The following is an 8,245-nucleotide window of genomic DNA, read 5'->3' as shown; positions in this document are numbered from 1 at the left end:
TTTTCAGTAGTTCATGACCCTCAGGGAGGCTGTTAGCCCATACTCCCAGGAATGCTTCGAAGCATTTCTGGCTACAGCCGTACTCAGCCTTGACTGCAATCAGTTGCAAGATGGCATCCAGCTGAGATATTTTCGCACCCGCATAAAGAGGTTTCTTTGACGAGGCCAAGACCTCCAAGAAGGCCTTTGCGGTTGCCTCCGGCTCCTCCGGTTCATTCTCTGAAGGTGTCGCATTTGCCGTTTCTGCAACAATGACATCATCTAGCATGTCCCTGACCCCGTCGTCCTCATATCCATCGATGCATTGTCGCATCACCTCCTCTCTACCACGGTCCTGCTCGGCTATGTTTATCGGCGGCATGTCAAAGTTTGGCATATATCCGTGTGTGCGAAGGTGCTCACTCATGTCCGTCTGATTTCTACGGTGACGTCTGGCACATCTCGCACAGGGGCATGGTGGGATAATTCTCATTGGACGACGGAATATCTCCTTCAAATACACATCGGTTTTCGCGATCCACTCTGATGTTACTCGATTCCGACGGATAAAACCACTGAACATCCACTGATTATCTGCCATCATCTGCTTTTTTGCAAGCCACACAACATAATTAAGGATTCACTTAAATTAATCACATCAAATTTTCAGTTTCTACCGCGTTGAATCCACCTACATCTCTAATAGGTAAAGATGGGTCCTAATCCCACCGGAGGATGTGTAGATTGAGTACGTTCTCCATTCTACCCCGTTCCGAGACAAAATTTCGGCAGCACCTCCCCGCTGTTCTCCAAATACACGTCTCGGCAAAATGCCGAGAGAATGTGCATCCGGAGAACAATAGGGAGGCGCCGCCGAAATCTTGTCTCGGAACGGGGTAGAGCATGAACAACGTACCCAATCTACACATCCTCGGGCTGTCCGTGGAAAGCGCTGGACAATCCGAAAGAGCTGCGGTGATAAATATGCAACTGAATGCATATTTATCGATGCAACCCTTTCGGACGGGAGACCTAGGTTACGCGACTTGATGTGAAAATTTAATCTAGTTAAAAGAGGCTAGGAGGTGAAGGTGGATTCGTAGCTCACCCTCCGCTGTAGAGGAAGTAGTCGAGCAGCGGCAGGATCACGGACCAAACCCAGACGACGAAGGCTCCAAGGAGATGAAATACCACAAAGCCTGTAAATTTTACTGAGTCAAAAAATTTGACGGCACCACATCACATAAAGCATTGACACTTCAAACTATGAAAAAAATCATATTGCTAATGACATCTAGTCAAGGTTTTAGATCATCATGATACTTCAAATCCTAATTTTCATCAAGTGTCAAATTTTGTTCTTCAATTTATTTTAGCAAGATCATCATGATAAAATAACTACTCATCAGATACCAATTTTGTCAACATCACAAAATGAAACTATAGCTATTTGACAACATCTCAAATATACCAATTTTGTTCTTCAAATTTGACAACATTTGACAACATGCATCTATCACATACATTTGACAACATTTGACAACATTTTTTTAGCAAGATCATCATGATAAAATAACTAACCAATATACATCAATCCATCCATTCATCCATACAACATGCATCTATCACATAACAAGCAGTAAAAAATGCAAAAAATGAAAGAAAAGCTCACCGGGCCAGCCGGGACGGCGAGGCAGGGCGGCCGGGGCAGCGGGCTAGCAGGGGGCGGCGGTGGAGGGCCGAGGCAGGGGCGGCCGGGGCAGCGGGCGAGCAGGGGCGGCGGTGGAGGGCCGAGGCAGGGGCGGCCGGGGACGGGAGGGCCGGGCGCGCGGGCCGGCAGGAGCTGCGGCCGGCTCGCGGTCGGGGGGAGGCTGGTGCGGCGTTGGGGTCGGGGGAGGCCGGGGCGGCGCAGCGCGGTAGGGGGAGGCCAGGGCGACGGCGGCTTCAGACGGCGACGGGGGAGGCAGGGGTGGAGACGGCGAGGACGGCGGGGAGGGGGGACGGGCGAGGGAAGGGGAGAGTGGCGCGGGTGGAGCGGCGGCGGGCGGGCGGCGGGAGCGTCGCGGGCGGCGGGGAGCAGCGGCGGGCGGCGGCGGCATCGCGGGTCGGGCTCGAGGGCGCGCGGGATCTGGCCGGGGACGAACGAGTGGAGGGGTTGACTGGATATGGATAAGGCAACTATGCCGACGGCTAAGCCGTCGGCATATGTAGTGATGCCACGTGGCACCTATGCCGACGGCTTAGCCGTAGGCATAGTTTTTTTATTTTATATAAATTTTTTAATGTTTTCTTATAGTTATATATTTATTCTTTTTTATTTTATATATATTTTTAAATTTTTTTATAGTTATAATTTTCCTTTTTATGTATTATTATTTCATATAGATTTTTTATTTTTTTAAACCGCTCAGCCCTCTCCTCTCCCGGAACCACACAGAGGGGAGGGGAGGGGAGGCGCCGAATTTGAGCAGCTTCGTCCGCCAAGGCCGTCGCCTGGTCGCGGGTATGGGAGCGCCATGGCCGCCCTCGATCACGTGCTCGATTTGGAGCTTAGTTCGTCAGGTGAGTGAAGGGGGAGGGGGTCGTCGACGGTGAGGGTGGGGGTGGGGGCGGGGGTAGCTTAGTTCGTCAGGTGAGTGAAGGGGGAGGGGGTCATCGACAGAGGGACACCTGGGAGCAACATCCGGGCCAAACCCACTGCTACATATCCACACCGTGTAGACCCGACACGTCCGTTTCCCCCCTCCCGGTGCCGGCGGCGGCGCCATCCATTAGGGGGCCACACCCCGAAGATGCGTGTCGCCTCTTCGGACATGCCACAACACCACCCCGCATGTATGAGGGCCCGGTACGACGCTCCGGTGGCATTGCTACCCCCCAGGTCCCCCGTCCCGCCTAACCCTGTAGCGTTTGACCACGGGATCTAGCCCTTTGACTTTGCACGGACGGGCTTTGACCAGCGGACCTCCCCACCCGGTTGTGTCAGGTCAGACCATAGGAACACTTTGGAGCAACATCCGGGCCAGACCCACAGCAAGATCCCCTCCGTGTAGACCCGACGCGTCCGTTTCCCCCCTCCAGGTGACGGCAACTGCACCGTCCGTGAGGGGGGGGGCACGCCCCGGAGACGCGTGACGGGCGTTTGCAGCCGCCACAACACTTCCAGACTTGTGAGAGGCCGCCTACCCAAGATTTGGCGGCATGCTAGCCCCCGGAGGCCGCCGGCCACAGCCGTAGACGCGAGAAGGGCAATCCGCGTAGAGGGAATTTTTCGGAGACTTCTCCATCACCAAAAATTATGAAAAATAACATCGTTCCTATAGCACATGTGCCCGCGTCGTGCAAAAAAACTTATGATTTTATCGCGCTCCGAGTATTTAGTAATATTGACGCCGCATCATTACCGCAGAACGTCTACTACCGTGTCATCGCCGTCCGTGAGGGGGGGCCACGCCCCGGAGACGCGTCCCGCCTCTTCGGACATGCCACCACACCACCCCGCATGTATGAGGGCCTGGTGCGACGCTCCGGTGGCATTGCTACCCCCCCCCCCCAGTGCCCCCGTCCCGCCTAACCCTGTAGCGTTTGACTACGGGATCTAGCCCTTTGACTTTGCATGGACGGGCTTTGACCAGTGGACCTCCCCACCCGGTTGTGTTAGGTCAGCCCATAGGACCACTTTGGAGCAACATCCGGGCCAGACCCACAGCAAGATCCCCTCCGTGTAGACCCCACGCGTCCGTTTCCCCCCTCCAGGTGCCGACAGCAAGGCCATAGGCATAGATGGCAACCACTTTTTTTTGAAAAAATAGTCCCACCTCGCCCAGGGACAAGCAATTTGACCTGTTTAAATAGTTCACTAATCCATACGTTATAAGTTCCACCCATAGCCCCACCCATAGCTACACCCCGACCCAACCCAACACTAGATTCCCTCCGGTTCCACCGCACCCGCACCATCCCCACCTCTAAGTGACATCTGCTCTGCTTTCCATGGAGGGGGGCCACACCACGGAGCCCCAAGACGGGCGTCTACGACCCAACCCAACACTAGATTCCCTCCGGTTCCACCGCACCCACACCATCCCCCCCTCCAAGTGACGGCGGCTCTGCCTTCCGTGGAGGGGGCCAAACCACGGAGCCGCAAGACGGGCGTCTACATATGCCAGAACACTTTCACACATGCATCGGGACCCGTGCGATGTTTCGGTGGCATAGCTACACCCCGAAGGCCATCGCGAATCCCAGTTGACCAGTAGATCTAGCCCTTTGACTTTCGCCGGATGGGCTTTGACCGGTGGACTCTTCCACCTGGTTGCGATAAGTCAGCCCATAGGAACATTCCCGAACATGGTCTGGACCCAACCCAACACTAGATTCCCTCCGGTTCCACCGCACCCGCACCATCCCCCCTCTAAGTGACGGCTGCTCTGCCTTCCGTGGAGGGGGCCACACCACGGAGCCCCAAGACGGGCGTCTACACATGCCAGAACACTTTCACACATGCATCGGGACCCGTGCGATGTTTCGGTGGCATAGCTATACCCCGAAAGCCACCCCGAATCCTAGTTGACCAGTAGATCTAGCCCTTTGACTTTCGTCGGACGGGCTTTGACCGGTGGACTCTTCCACCTGGTTGCGATAGGTCAGCCCATAGGAACATCCCCGAACACAGTCTGGACCCAACCCAACGCTAGATTCCTTCCAGTTCCACCGCACCCGCACCATCCCCCCCTCTAACTGACGGCTGCTCTACCTTCCGTGGAGGGGGCCACACCACGGAGCCCCAAGACGGGTGTCTACGCATGCCAGAACACTTTCACACATGCATCGCGACCCATGCGATGTTTCGGTGGCATAACTACACCCCGAAGGCCACCCCGAATCCCAGTTGACCAGTAGATCTAGCCCTTTGACTTTCGCCGGACGGGCTTTGACCGGTGGACTCTTCCACCTGGTTGCGATAGGTCAGCCCATAGCAACATCCCCGAACATGGTTTGGACCCAACCCAACACTAGATTCCCTCCGGTTCCACCGCACCCGCACCATCCCCCCTTTAAGTGACGGCTGCTCTGCCTTCCGTGGAGGGGGGCCACACCACGGAGCCCCAAGACGGGCGTCTACACATGCCAGAACACTTTCACACATGCATCGGGACCCGTGCGATGTTTCGGTGGCATAGCTATACCCCGAAAGCCACCCCGAATCCTAGTTGACCAGTAGATCTAGCCCTTTGACTTTCGTCGGACGGGCTTTGACCGGTGGACTCTTCCACCTGGTTGCGATAGGTCAGCCCATAGGAACATCCCCGAACACAGTCTGGACCCAACCCAACGCTAGATTCCTTCCAGTTCCACCGCACCCGCACCATCCCCCCCTCTAACTGACGGCTGCTCTACCTTCCGTGGAGGGGGCCACACCACGGAGCCCCAAGACGGGTGTCTACGCATGCCAGAACACTTTCACACATGCATCGCGACCCATGCGATGTTTCGGTGGCATAACTACACCCCGAAGGCCACCCCGAATCCCCCCTCTAACCAGATTCCCTCCATGTCGATCGTTTCCCCCCTCCGTGACACGGCGGCAGTGACGTCCATGAGGGGGGCAATCGATATACTATCGGGGCATGTTTTTAGTTTAGATAAGGCACATTTATGTTGTGAAAAAATACAAAATAATAAATATATAAACTAAAAATAAAAAAAATAAAGGTATGCCGACGGCAAGGCCGTCGGTATAGCTGCGCACACGGAGCTACGATCCCACGGATCGATGACATGGCATTGCACGCAGATTGATGACGTGGCAGATAGCATGGGCTAGGACTATGCCGACGGCTATGCCGTCGGCATATCTCTGCCACACCACAGGCCCTCACTCCCTCGGATCGATGACGTGTCGACGGCGCGGATCGGTGATGTTAGCAATTCTATGCCGACGGCCGCCGTTATCCCCCGTCGGCGTAGTTTTGACGCCGTCAAACGGTCGCCGCTAATCGGGTAGGTGGGCCCTTTCTATGCCGACGGCCTCTTCTATGCCGACGGTCCCCGTAGGCGTACCGCGAGCTGTCCCAACGGCCGTAGTATGCCGACGGCCCCCGTCGGCATAGATACACATATGCCGACGGCTATTCTACGCCTACGGCCTGCCCTTGGCCGTCGGCATATGTCCATTTATGCCGACGGGCGCCGTCGGCATAGATGAGGCCGTCGGCAACTAGATAATTTCTGGTAGTGATTCCCGAACAGGTCTTTACCCTTTGGAAAAGGGCTTCGGCTTCTAGAAACATTATTGTTTAACTTTGTCCAATGATGTCCACCGCAGATATTCAAGGACAAACAAGTTCATATTATTTCATATTCTTAAATTAGCAACAGTAATTCTTAATTAAAAAATTTAACTTTGTTAAACTATGTCCATTGCTGTTCTTCAAGGACAATATTAAAAAAAATTGAATTAGCCCCAGCTATGTTGGAGCAAGCAAGACTTACCCTACAGAAATATGATGAACTTCCCCTTGCAATATCAACTATCGGTGGATTCCTAGCCATGAAGCCAAAAACTGGTATTGAATGGAAGAAGATACATGGTAATATTAGTAATGAATTGGAGATGAATCCTTAACTTAGGACAATAAAGTCAATTCTTATGAGGAGCTACGATGGATTGCCATACCATCTCAAGTATGCTTTCTTATACTTGTCCATATTTTCAGAAGACCACATAATTAGATGGGGTTGCTTGGTGTGGCGGTGGGTGGCAGAGGGTCACTCAAGGGATATTCATGGCATGACTGTTGTTGAACTCTGTGGGAGGTACTTTGATGAGCTCTTGGATAGGAGTATGATCCTGCCAGGGGAAGGGACAGACCATTACAGTCGGAAAATCAACTCTTACCAACTTCTTGATATAATCCGTGAAATATGCATCTCAAAAGCTAGGGAGGAGAACCTTGTTTTCACGCTGGAGGAAGGTTGTTGTTTGAACGACACAAGGTGCAATACGTCATCTTGTGATAGGCAACAATTGGGAAAGGGATAAAGATTTGTTAGAGAGGATGCTAGACTTGTCACACATATGGTCATTCCTAGAGTGGACATCGTTTTTCATCTCGGACAATATGAGGTATGTTCGAGTGGTCAACATGGAAGACACACTAGATTTAAGGGCATCATCTTGATCAAATCGGGCAGCTCTGTCACCTCAAGTACTTTTCTCTTCGAGGTTGTCAGAATAATTTGTGCTTGCCTAATTCTTTGCGGAATTTGAGGCTCCTTGAAACACTTGATGTTAGAGGTACAAGTATATTTCAGTTGCCAACAATCACTAATCTTTGGAAACTACAACACCTTCATGCATATTGGTATGAGAACAAAACAGTCAATGTCAAGGGAGAGTGTAACATAGTTGATGATTCTAGATATTCCGGTAGCCTAGGCAGATGTTACATTTTTTTTAGACCACAGGTTTTAGATGCTGGTTTGAATAGACATGATATATTCAATCTACACCGCCACCTCTCTAATGGGGTTCTAGATGGTGTTATACTTCCTAAGGGGATTGGTAAACTGAAGGCCCTTCACGTACTATGTTTTATCGATGTTTCTCAGTGCAATGGAAAGGCTATTCTAAAAGAGTTTGGAGGGCTTACTCAGCTATACAAGCAATGAGTTGTGGTCTGCCATTGCTGGTCTCAATCAACTTCAATATTTGACGGTTACAGCAAAGGACGTGATCAGAGAGAGGAACGTGTTAGATGTTTGTTTGGGTGAAAGTTTGTTGCCACCAAGCAGCCTCGTGAGCCTCACTCTGGTTGGTATGCTAGTCAGTGTAGCAGAATGGATCCATAAGATTGAGATTCTCTCCAAGTTGGTGCTAGAGTGTACCGAATTGAAGAAAGATGATAATGCCATACAGGCCATTGGGTCTCTACCTAATCTTTCAGTTCTGCGCCTTAAGTGGGAGTCATTTGCGGGGAAACAGCTCCATTTCCAGAGCTCATCTTTCCCGAGTCTCATGGTGCTGCAGCTTGATGGGTTATACAAGGTCCAGTCAGTGTTGTTCGAAGAAGATGCAACGCCTAAGCTCGAGCTGCTACAAGTTGGTCGGTGTTGGAAACTTAATGCATTATCCGGGCTGCCAGCCCTCAAAAGCCTCAAGGAAATTCGGTTGGATGCCCGTAGAAGTGAAACATTGAAGGCATCGGTGCAGAAGGAGGTAGCGGAGCATATGAAGCACGTCACAGTGAATATTATTGACTAG

At 52.1% G+C, this 8,245-nt stretch overlaps 1 pseudogene; it reads left to right on the top strand.

The window, feature by feature from the left end:
* Nucleotides 1-7,103: 7,103 nt before the first annotated feature.
* On the top strand, nucleotides 7,104-8,245 carry LOC125516369 (uncharacterized; annotated as a pseudogene).

The sequence above is a fragment of the Triticum urartu genome, chromosome 6A, assembly GCF_056163025.1.
Source record: "Triticum urartu cultivar PI428250 chromosome 6A, HENAU_Tu73, whole genome shotgun sequence".
NCBI classification, from domain to species: domain Eukaryota; kingdom Viridiplantae; phylum Streptophyta; class Magnoliopsida; order Poales; family Poaceae; genus Triticum; species Triticum urartu.
This window is presented reverse-complemented; position numbering and strand designations above follow the sequence as displayed.